The following is a 13,599-nucleotide window of genomic DNA, read 5'->3' on the forward strand; positions in this document are numbered from 1 at the left end:
AATTTAATGGTGTTTCCACAAATAAATGCATGAGTAATGACGAAATCATAGTTACGCACATCACCATTAGGAACAACATCCACTAACAGGAAAAAAGCATGTATTTATTAAAAATAAGTAAATTTTCCTATCTATTAAATAACAATATTTCTCGTTTATAAAGACTTTTAATAATCTAAATATTTAAAAATCTTGCATGTATATATTGATAAACTTTTCTGTATAAAAAGCCAAAAATCACATCTGAATTTAGACTTATTTCTATGTTATATATTTTTATCAGATTACATCAGAAGATAGAAAAGTCTCCCAAATTACTTTTATCATCTATAGACATAGGTGCATCACCTCTATTGTACTTTATTACAAGGGTGTATAACATAAAAGTTCCCCCAAGTCTGGCAAGTAACTAAATTTTACTTACTCGTGATACAGTGGAACTTCGCTTAACGAGCATAATTCGTTCCAGAGTCTTACTCGTAATGCGAAACACTCGTTACGCGAAACAGTTTTTCCCATAAAAATTAATGTAAAATGCGATAATTCGTTCCACGTCAAAAAATGTTCAAATGTTTTATGTTTTATTTTAAAAAGTTTGTACAATATACACTGTAAAAGAGCGTCAATCATCATCACCTTTCCCTTTAGCGCAAAATGATTCATCCTGAAATGAAAATTCGAATTTCAGAAGAAAAAAATCACAGCTACTATGTTTTATAAACACTCCGAACGATATGGCAAATTCTTGGGTTATGTAAAGGCTATAATTAAATATTAGAAATTAATTAATTTGACTAGAAGTAGGTAGTTATGTTTTTATCTCGTATTAAATTTAAAAATTATAAATAGTTAATTTTTAATTCAGACATTTCTAAAATTTAATTTAGAATTGGTCATTAAATTTAATAACCAAAGAATTTGGCATATCGTTTGGCGTGTTTATTATATAAACGGGCTATGGTTGTTGATGTTTATAAGTAATATGTGTGATCACAAGCGAGACTAACATGCTAGCAAAAGATAAGCTAAACAGACTGATGGAGCATATCAAAGGCGCACAATTCGGCACTTCCCCTCTCCTCATCATTCATTATGCGAAATATCGCTCGTTAACCGAGGCAAATTTTTACAATCTGTTTTTGCTCGTTATGCGGAATACTCGTTGTGCGAGGTTCCACTGTATTTTACAGAAAAATTTTCTCACCTTTTTAAGATAGTTTCCTACATATCTCTAATTTTAAGACATAAATTAATGAGAAAGAAAAATTAATCAAACCTTCTTGAATAGAATATAGGACAAAGGAAGATCTCTGAGATTAATAAAGCCTGTACGGAAGATAATTAAAATTTGCAATTTTTTTAACTGTTCATTGGGCAATATGAGGACCAGCATTGTCTTCGAGAAGAATTACACTTTTTGTAACGAATTCAGAAAACTTTAGAGAAGTGATTTCTAAACCCTTTCCATGCACTGCCCTTGTTGTTTCATAAAGTTATACCCAACGTTTCCAATCATACGCCAATGTCCCCAAACCCATTTTCATTTGTGTGAGAAAAGCTTAAAAATATTCTTAAGAAAACTCTTCTATGAACTTTACACTTTGTATCTTTACCATACGCTGTTCTCCAAATCTGGAAACCATTAAACGCAATATTTCTTCCCACTCGTTTTAAAAGAAGACAGAAAAAGATTGTCAGTGACCCCAACGTTTATCTATAGTAACCGTTCAGTTCCCTGCCTCTAGCTTCCCCCGCGCACGCGGCATCAATAGCGCCCATTATGGGAACCATTGCTTCAGATTATACAAAACCAAAATTTACTCAATGTCTCACAATAATGGATGGCATTCACCGTTTATTTCTCTTTTAAATACATTCGATCTCTGTGTCCGTTTTATCTTAAACAACACCATACACCATATTATAGCCGTACATTTCTATGAGCCTACCATGAATTTCGCTTTTCGATGAACTACGTGTCTGATCGTATTATATAACTGATCTTATCTATAGAATACTAAGTCATTCATATATTAAAACCTGCCATTTTTAATTTGTCGGTAGTGTAAGCCAACTTTCTATCCTAAAGCGCAAAAACGAGAAGTCATCTTTTGTATTGGTTAACAAAATTTTACTATAATATTGTAATTTTTACATTATCAGTTCTGTTATCTATAACAGAGGAAAAACTATGGCAATCGTTCAAACAGAGATCCTGCAAGATTTTAACGTTTCTGGAAAGGGGAAATCTCGAAACGTCGAAAAACATAAATTATTCAAAGGATTTTCTGTATGTATAGATGTTAGTGTGTGTCTGTGTGTGTGTATTTGGGAGGCACCATTTTAATCACCCTTTTTAAAATTTAATAACTCTTGTGCTTTAAGTCGAAATTTTTAAAAATTTTTAAAGAGAGGATTATTATTTTGAGACTCATGCTATTCAATGTCGGTGGTTAAAGTTCCCGAGGGTGAGGAAATAAAGACATATTGTGTGTCATGTCTCGAGTAGGATCGAACATTATAACGATTTCATTCGTTACTAGCACTTACAATTTTTTTATAAAGCCCATCCTTATCTTCAAAATTATGTCTCTTGCCATTTTATAATATTTAAAAGTATAAAGATTATTAGCAATAAAACACAATGAGATGAGGCACATGCGTTATTTTTGAATGTTTCTGGAAAAGTTAAGCAACTCTTTGCTTAATTATTATTATTTATTATTATTAAACTATTCTTACCATAGTTATTGCTGATGCATAAAGACCTTTCCGTAAATGACTATAAATGTACATTAAAACTAGTACATGAAGCATGTAGATCCAAATAATTAATTTATCCAACATACAAAACATTCGCAATGAAAAAACTCGATTACAGATACCTGTAATAAAATTATGCTATTAATATGAATTAAAAAGATATCTACGAATAAAATGCTTAAACAATGACCTAATTTTACGTGAAATTGCTTCTAAACTCATTTACTTACCACCATATCCCGTAATGCAAGCAACAGAAATCCATGTCGTAGCCACAGTAATCGCAAATGAAGATAACGTGTGATGTAAATATACTACAGTGTCGTTTGGTGACGTTTCTCTTTTATAACCGTGCAACCCAAATATTGCCAACATTATCAATATAATACTTCCAATCCAAAATATAAGAAGGGTTTTCTGTAATATGGTTTAAAAATATATATAACTATCAAAACTTTTTTGTTAAATTAAAAATTGAGGCATTTAAGATTTCTATTAAGAGAGTATGAATACACAGAGAGTAGATATAAAGGCAAGTTGCACGTTAAGAAATGTAAATACAGGTATCTCTTGATTAACTCAAAATTTAATAATGGTGCGAAATTAATTGCAGCAATCCCTTTACGCGGCAGAAGTATTTATTTATTCAGCTTTACCAGCTACCTTTACCTAGCATAAAAACCGTATTTCGATTAACGCGATTTTAGGCTCGATGGATTATTTGACTACGTAAATCAAGGATACCTGTAATTATTATAAACGTATTTTGTTTCCAGGTTTTGGAAAGATCTATTAAAGGAAAAGCATTTTGCAATATAAATTGATTTTAATAGTCGTTGCGCTGAAGTTATCGATACTGAATCTTGTGTGATCGCGGATTAAGTAACGATAACAGTAAAAATACACGGAAACTTTTTTCTAACCAGACATAATTTTTACGTGTTATTAATGGCATCCGAAAAGAGTGTGAAAGAAACGAAGTTTAAGAAAAAAATTGTACTATTTACTCTTAGATGAGCAACAAATTTATCGTTTAGCATGAAAGCGTTGCACTTTTGGCAGATGTACAGTACAGCCGTGTTTGCATTCGGATGTGGACGGTGTGAGACAAGTAAATACAATTTTCATTTTATTATACAGTATTTAGGTAATCGATTTACTGTTTGTGTATTAATTTATGATCAGGGCGTTTAATAGTGTTATTTTTATCTTAAATGATGTGTACTTGCCGTAAATGATGTATACGTTTCTGTATTTATTCGAATATTAGATATTTAGAAGACTTATGCAGTTGTCGCTATTTGTGTTTTATATTCAAGAGGTTGAAGTCTACATATTAATATGCGTTTAAACTAATATATGTTGAAGAAATTTAAACGTAATAAAAAAAGAATGAAACTGTATATTATATTACTAAAATTAATAATTTCATTGATAGAGTGAGAGTCATTATTATTAAAATTTAAAAACTAATTAATTAATAACAATAAATTAGTAACATTTGAATTAACATTGGGAAACTGAAATTAAAATGCGTTATTCAATGATCTCTAGAGAGAAATTTAACATTTAAATACTACCGATTGTTGAGGTAATTATTAATTATATGCAAAAGACTTCTTTGTAAAAACAATTCAAATCAAATCTTCTCACTATGCAAGTTTGGTGCTACAAGCAAGTGAAAAACAGCTACATTTGTTGAATCACTAAAAGTATATTTCATTAATCTAATGCATTATATCACGACAATAATAATGCACAATCTCACTTCACATTCGGTCAGCTGAAACAGACAGTCCATGTGAACATGAATTCTCTGTTTCAGCTGACCGAACAAGTAGAAATGGATGACAAATTTTAGAAATGGCAACAATACTTATTACTCAGCAACAAAATACATTACAGATACGCTAATTATGAATAATAGCATAATCAAACCACTTTACTACATTACAAAAAAAAAAAAAAAAAAAAAAAAAAAAAAAAAAAAAAAAAAAAAATACAATTCCTCTCATAACTCCCATACAAAATTTAATACTAAGTTATAAATTACATGTTATGTTTCTTTATGCTACAGGTTATATTTTTTAATACACTTCTTTTTTAATAAGAAATGTTTCAAGCAGCCTGAAACTGGTAACATTTTTGTTACTGAACTCATTTAGTCTAACAGCCACTAAAGATGACAGAGTACTGAGCTTATCCAGTCGTTCCCTGAATTCAGTTTTGTTTTAACGGATTTTAAACACTCACTCTCAATTAGCATTGTATTTTGGCATTAAGAGAACCAGTTTTGCAAGTCTAGTGAGCAATGAAAACCTGTGGACCCCATTGACAGCTTTCATTTTAGAGAGATCATTCCATTTTTTATTCACTCGAAATCCATTACCCAATACTATTTTATCATTAGATATAGATTTTTCTAAATAATAATATTCGACATATTATGTGAAGCAAATTCTCTCATTTCTTGATACCTGTCACAAAAAATTGATCTGCAATTAACTATATTTTTGTCAGAACTTAAAAAATGCATTACTTTTTATAACAGCCTCAGCAAAAGGTATCTTATACAATAAATATTCTAACACTTTAAAAAAACTACAAACTTTGATAAAATATCTCTTTAGATTGTGGATTGCTAATGCATCCGACTTTTTTTTTTTCTTTTTTCTATTTAGCTTCTGCTGACTCACGTTCATTAAAACACATATGAAAGAATTTCTTCGTTACCATTTTTCTTTATTGTGGAAGATTCTAACAGACATTTGATACAAATTATTAACGTCTGTAAGGTTACTTTTATTTACTGGCATCGAAAACATTGATTTTCATGAGAGTTACAAGGAAAGGCAATGAGAATTCAGCTTACTAATCATTGATTATGTATAATGATTTGGTTGCACTACACTAATACTTAGATGCTATTATACTGTCTGGGAACATTTCCTCCAACAATGCCCCTATACACGATTCTGAGACCGTTGGTAAATTATGCTAAAATAAAAGGCAGGTGAAGAAAACTTTTGTCTTTTTTACTTGGCAAAAGTTTAACAAATTTAAAGTAGTAATTTTCGTAATATTTCTACACAAAACGATTCACATTTATGCTGCATAATCAAAGCTGAATAAAAGAATAATGATACAGACAATTTTTTTCAGTTGCTATTCTAGCAGCAGCATGTTTTTCTGATTCAGCACGCCTTTATAAAGAAATACATTTTTTTGCGCCAATAAGATCGCGCTATGACAAACAACATTTAACATACATATGTCCTCCAGATGAGCTTTTAGCCCAATGAAAATCATGCAAGTAATTCTCTTTATCATATTTCACATACTTCGTGAATCCAGTCACATACTTTGACCTTTTCATTTGCGGTATCGCAGGTAAAGCATTGGATTGGCATTTAGAGCAAGACTTACTAATATTGCAATCAGTCATTGTAAGCTACCTTCGACAAAAATTGGAAAGGAAGGATTTTAATCCTGTATAATTTCAAATCTTAAGACACTTTAAAACATTTTAAAATGTTAATTTTCGTCATATAAACCCGAAAATATTGTACTAATAATAGTAGTAGTAATTTGGGAAGCTTTGATCACAAAATTAACTTTGTAATCACAAATATGAGACATACTGATCACAAATCTGAATTAAATTAATTCTATTTACAGAATAAAGCAAAGTTTGTGTATTAATTAATAAATGTTTTAATATCCAAGAAAATTAAAATACGACAATTGTATGAAATAATATAACACCAAAACGAGATTATTTTTGAATTTTTTTTATTATTTTTACATTAAAAAATTAAATAAGTTTATTTTAATTAAGTTTTTCTAGTTTTTTCATTCTCTTTATCTAAAACATCACACAAATCTGCAAGTAAGTGGAGTAATAAATTTTGCTGATTGTTGACAACATATTCCCGGTCTAATTTTTGATATTTTAAAATGTAACACCAAGAAAGTTGATTTTGAAAGTAGATTGCTGGTCAAGTATTTGGTAACGGGAAACAAAATTCCAGTTTAGATAATCTTTTAACACGCGTAAAGTCATAGTTTTTAATCATTGTTATTTTAGATTCTTTTTATATCAAACTTATGTATGTATCGCCTAATAAAATTATCTGAAAGAAATTGAAAGTCGCCGACTTTATTCCAATCAAATTTTTTAAGTAAATTAATCATTCAGGAAAAATCTTGACCACAAAATTAATATGAGATGTCGATTAAATTAAGATTACAAATAATTTCTTGTGTTTAATTTTCAAATTAATTTTTCAGATTATAAATCCTTTTCAGACCAAAAATTTATGGAGTAAACTAAAATTATAAATATTTTTATTATTTAAAACACTTTTTAATCCGGTTTTTTAGTTTTCATATTTAGAAAACTTTCCAGTTCATTTTTTTAGTTTTTATAAAACATCTTGTAACAATAAGGCAAAGTTTAATATACTCTTTCTAATTATTAAATTAATTTGCATTAATAATTTTTACAATTTGTTCTAATGTTCGAGTAAATTAAAACAGGACAACTTGAAATAACAATTTAACAATAAGAGAAAGTAAAATACGGAAATACTTCAATATAATAATTATTTAAATTATATTTCTTACTTATTTACTAAATACCTATACAATGTATTCAATTTGAAAATATCTATTTTTTGTTTAATTAAGAATTGTTCGTAAGATAGAATATCGCAAAAAGAACATTTCTTTTTAAAATATCTGTAGTAGTAATATTTTTTTAAAATATTATCCAATCTTAGACACCCAAGAAGTATGATGTCTAAATAATTGAAGTTCCATTAAAAAAATGAAAATTTCTATTTGTCTGTTTTTTGCCAATATTTGAGGATTTAGGAACCCCAACTTTTCAATGTCAAATGATGGAATTTTTATGTTATATATTGCTTCGGTTAAGTTTAATAAATTAAATTCAATTTGCTCTCTTTTCCACACGCGAGATAGAAGTTGATTTCCTGTTAAAAGAGGAGTCAAAATTGCATCATTAACGGACTTGGCCGATTGCCAGTCGGTTGTCTCTAAAAAAAGGGGCTATCTTGGCGCCCAAAGCGGCAGTTCATCAAAGGTATAATTACAACCTGAACTCGTCATACCAACACAGTTCATCAGAGGTGTAATCAGAACCTGAACCAGCTATACAAACTCGAAGAAGGCAGTCTATGGAAGAATAGAAGCCATTCTTATCTGTAGATAGGCAGTGAGCCATCATAGTTATGTAGATTATCGGAAGAATTATCTGTAACTGAACTGACCATCTAATCGACGATACGACTGATCTAAATTCGTCATACTTATCATACAAGAAGAAACCTTTGAATATCATAATTGTTAGATGTTTGTAAATTCTCTCTCCACACGCGAGATAGGAATAGTTAAGTTAGATATAAGATAGTTTAAGAGGTTAGGCTTAGCTGTAGTAGTACGAGTCATATTTCGTTGCATTACTTCTTATCATTTTAATTATGTTTATAATTTGCATTTATTGTGTTTCATTTTTATTTCGTTTTAATTAAATTTATTTTCTTATTTGTTTAAATGTATCTCCTCGTTCATCGCTCGTTCGACGCTCTCGTAGTACGGGAGACGATTTACGCGTGGTTATCCGCGTGTCATAAAACCGATAACCTGGTGTCAGACCTGACCGGAAAAGGTAATTTGATAATCATCACTTCCGATATAATATATCCCACTCGATAGAATGTCCCTCTGCCCGCCGCTCGATTTATGCCATTTTATATGACAACCGAAAGATTCGTTTTACAATGAATACTCGATTAAATGATAGGGTTAATCATAGTCACTCCCTACCCACGGTTACGGCTATTCACATGGTATAAATACTGCGGATAAGAGACTGGTGCGATACCTCGCCGAGAACTTCTTTTGCAAGAACCTCCTTTACAAGATATCACTGCCTTCACTGCCTTCAAGAACCTCCTTCACTGCCTTCAGAAAGTAAATATTTTTATTTAAAAATTTGTCTTTGACGAAATGTTTGACTTAGACCTAACTCTAGATAAAAGTAGGCCTAAATCTTTCGAAAATTCACAAGTTATTCCACGAAAACTTTTTAAATTTTTGTTTTATAAATTTTATCAGGTTTATTCTATAACTATTGTAGTAAAAACCTGTCGATATCCTTTGAATTTGAGTATGAATATAGCTGTAATTTTTTGTTAGAATCAACAAGTTTCAACAATCAAAAAAACTTTAATGTTATATTATTTAAAATTGCTGTATTTTAAAAATTATTATTATTACAAATCAGCACAACTTAATTTTATCATTAAACTTGCCTTATTGTTAAAATAAAATTAATTTAATTAAGATTTATGATTTGTATAGCTAAAGAAATTTCTGTGTTATATTATTTGAAGTTGTCATGTTTTAATTTACACTGACATTAGGATAAATTTGATAACTAAACACAATACAGGTATCCCCCGTATAACACGGGAGTTACATTCCAAAAAATTGCCGTGTTATGCGAATCCGTCTTATACGAAACAAACAACTAATACGAAAAGGGGAGTTTGGTTCCAAAAATTAAAAAACATGCTATTATATTTTCATAATTAATCTTTATTAAAATTGATACATATCAATATAAATTAAACAATGTTTTCTTTGTCATCACTAAGCCCTATTAACCGAGCGCGTTTTTTTTTTGGTAGGATGACCTTATCCTCTGAGAGTTTTTCTGCATTATCTTCAGATCCATGCTTTACCTTTTGCAAAAAATATGTTGTTTTAGATTGCTTGCTTTTAGTTAAAAGATCGTTATAACTTTCCTTATATAGTGCTAAGCACTTATAAAGAATAAAGCAAATATGGAATAAGGAAAAATCATCTGGCAACTTCAAAAGCAGAAGCGTCGAGATCTGGCAACAGTGAAACAAGTTTCGAGAAGGACCACGTGTATCAACAGAAAGCGGGAAAAGAAACTTTACATATTTAAGTACTAATAGTTCACGAAAATTATTATTTTTAAGAACTATGAGTACTTAAGTATGCTAAAATTTATTACATTTTATGTTGTACGAGGGTTTTACTCAATTCTTTAGCTGTGTCAGAGTGAATCCGTGCTATAAAAGTACCTTGTTATACGGGGGTTACCTGTATAGTAAACTTATTGTTAAAATAAAATTTATTACAAACTGTTCAAATGACTTATAATTCCTTTTTTAATCTGTAGATTATTTGTACGGTTTATATCTATCATATGAAAAACAAATTTTAAGGAATTACAATCAGATAATCGTTTTCTTGGAGTTAATACTCTTTAAACACTTTCTTAATTATATTTAAATAAATACTCAATAATATAAATTTAAATGTATAGAAATTAATTAATGAGTTGGTGGGATCACACAGTATAAATTTGATTTGAACAAAGACAATTTTGTATATTATTATTATTATTATTGCTACTGTACAGTTTGAGTTAAATTCCTATATTATATTTTGTACTTTCATTTCATTATAGTAACTAAATTTTGTAAACTTTAGAAGCATAAGTTTCATTTTAATTCAATTACAATATGAATTTTAAAAATTATATTTTTATAGATTCGCATAAACAATTTGATAAAATGGATGAATAATTGAATATAATCGTGATATAATATCAAAAATAGAAAGACAAAACAACATTTTGTATATCAATGAACATTCTATATGGTCAGTAAAAAATATATTTGTATGAAATCGTTTCGTTATTTTCTTATTAAATATAAAATTATACTAATCCTAATTTTTATTTATATAAAATTACAGAATGCGATTCTAATAAATTTTGAAGCATTTCAACTTATCGACTGTTCGTTGGCCATAAAAACATTACACAGTCCTATAGAAGCTGTAATAGACATTAACATAGATTAAGAAGTATCAATTATCAGCGAAAGATCAATGGCAAGTCGATTTTACTACAAAGAAAAATTCATGGAGTAATAGTTTCTGCTATAGCAGTTATCCTTGATTTCGAAGCTTTCACGATTCGAGACGAAAATCTTCTATTCAACACCTTATGTAGACAAATTGGGTTTGTAGCAAGACATACAAACAATTTTAGGAAAATAGTTTTTTTATAATCAATTCACTACTTTTGATAATTTCTCACCATAAGATAAAAAATTTGTTAAATTTGGAAATTTCTTACATGAGCTGTATTTATCACACAAAAAACATAATTTTGGATGTTGGAAATGTCATAGTAAGGCATATGATATTTTATTTATTTTATATAAAAAGTAAAATGTAATTTATTAGAAAAGAGAGCAAATTGAATTTAATTTATTAAACTTAACCGAAGCAATATATAACATAAAACTTCTATCATTTGACATTGAAAAGTTGGGGGTTTGTAAATCGTCAAAAATTAGCAAAAAGCGGACAAATAGAAATTTTCATTTTTTTAATGGAACTTCCATTATTTAGACACCATACTTCTTAGGCGACTTTCAAATTCTTTTAGATAATTTTATTAGGCGATACATACATAAGTTTGATATAAAAAGAATCTAAAATAACAATGATTAAAAACTATGACTTTACGCGTGTTAAAAGATTATCTAAACTGGAATTTTGTTTCCCGTTACCAAATACTTGACCAGCAATCTACTTTCAAAATCAACTTTCTTGGTGTTACATTTTAAAATATCAAAAATTAGACCAGGAATATGTTGTCAACAATCAGCAAAATTTATTATTCCACTTACTTGCAGAAATGTGTGATGTTTTAGATAAAGAGAATGAAAAAAGTGTAAAAATTTAAATAAAATAAATTTATTTAATCTTTTAATGTAAAAATAAAATTAAAAAATTCAAAAATAATCTCGTTTTGTTGTTACATTATTTCATACAATTGTCGTGTTTTAATTTTCTTCGATATTAAAACATTTAATAATTAATACACAAACTTTGCCTTATTCTGAAAATAAAATTAATTTAATTCAGGTTTGTGATCAGTATGTCTCATATTTCTGATTAGAAAATTAATTTTGTGATCAAAGCCTCCTAAACCATTACTACTACTAATACATGAATAATAGATTATTCCAATAATATATATGTGTTTTATATATCAATAATAGTTGTAAAGCATAAATTAATTAACCAAAGAATCTAACCTAACCGCGATTTACAGTTTCATGTTCGTTTATGGCTGTTTAACCAGGACATCGCACCTTTTTCAGCCTTGTGTTAAAGGATGCATGCAATTATTACTATCACATCTGTGGTTCACCGTTTTAATACACGGAAAATTGAAAAAGTGGGCATTTTTGTGGATCATCTACGAGGGCAAGCAGAGGACGAAATAACAGAGTGCCTAGCCAAAGGACTGGCAGTTAAGATTTCTGCATATGAGAACTATCGGAAAGGACCATGTTGACTGTGAAACATACCGTTCATATGTTATAGGCTTTATACCTTCTTATGACGCCCACATCGAGAATTGACTGCTATATCGCTATGATTTCTGTATAGCGTAAATGTCTTGTACAAATAAAACGCTTCTGGTTCCAGCGTGAAAAGTGCGATAGAGGCAAGTTTTTGTACTAGTTTCTTACGGAAATTCTTTTGCATGTAGTGAAATCTTACCCTTAAATTTAGACTAATAACGCCTTCTGTAAAGAGCATTCGATATGGTTGTTTTATTAAATATAAATACATGGCTATTTGATTAAATGAAATTTGTAAAATTGTATACATTTTTTTAAAAAATACTGATACTTACATATCCAAATTTAATTTCTTTTTTCTTCGACAGAAAGCATCCAAACAAAATTCCAGTAAAATATGAGTTAAGATGTGAATAATAAGGTTTACAGTAATTGTAATTATAATAATTCATTAATTTTCTGAAAATAATGAGAAGAAAACAATATAAAAATATTAATAAAGTAGCATTACAAACAAAATTAATAGAAATTTGAAAATTTCTTACATTAAAAAACAACAAACTATAATAAGAAATTTATAAATACAAAGTACACATTAAAATACAGCCAATCTATATTTTGCACATTATGAAGATTGATCCGTTTCAGAGTCAATTAACAACGATGAAGAACGAAAATCATACTATTATCTTATGCCCGATTTCTTCTAAGACAGGTCTAAACTTAAAAAGTTATCGGAGATCAATTATTTAAATATATGTACTAGAATATATGTAGCTCCAGGCTGCACGTATTTCAGTGGACCTCCTTACTGTGGGCCTTAAAAACCCATAATCGGCCTTCGTACTCACAGGAAAAAAAGATATTGAAAATTAATGTTCTAATGTTCTTGAAACCGTGTTTTTACTGTATATTGAGCATTAAACACAAGACCGTGTTATTTATCAAACACCTGGCTTTTTGGCCAAGAGTTTGATAAATAGCCAGTTTGAATAAAAAAGCCAGGTGTTCAATGCTCAATTAATGTTCTCTCAATATAAAAACGAATATTTATCTTATTATGAATAGAAACATTTGTCCATTTTGCTATGTGTTCAATCATATTATTCCATTACATCATCTTGTGAGACGGTTGAACTCTTTGCAGTGCATTAATAATATTAATGTATGATGGGAAAATATGTACTCCTAGTCAACGCTATTTACAGAAATACTAAAAAAATATTATAATATAAAATTTTGTACTAAATCTCACCACTATGATGATTTTGACGCAGCGAGCAAAATGTCTTTTATTTGTATAAGAATCTTACACTATATAGAGATTTCTGCGATGCAGCGGATGCTTTTCAGCATGAACCTCATTGCGATACTTTAAAATTTGAAGACAATG

General features: G+C 29.0%; 1 long non-coding RNA gene across 1 annotated transcript; it reads right to left on the reverse strand.

The window, feature by feature from the left end:
* Positions 1-10: 10 nt before the first annotated feature.
* LOC136975724 (uncharacterized) lies at positions 11-12,661 on the reverse strand. The gene is made up of 4 exons (XR_010880817.1): positions 12,542-12,661; positions 2,994-3,180; positions 2,743-2,885; positions 11-82 (listed from the first exon to the last, which is right to left on the reverse strand). It is a non-coding gene; the product is annotated as an uncharacterized lncRNA (long non-coding RNA).
* Between the last annotated feature and the right edge of the window lie 938 nt (positions 12,662-13,599).

Source organism: Centruroides vittatus, unplaced genomic scaffold (genome assembly GCF_030686945.1).
Source record: "Centruroides vittatus isolate TY-2023 unplaced genomic scaffold, ASM3068694v2 contig_378, whole genome shotgun sequence".
Classification (NCBI taxonomy): domain Eukaryota; kingdom Metazoa; phylum Arthropoda; class Arachnida; order Scorpiones; family Buthidae; genus Centruroides; species Centruroides vittatus.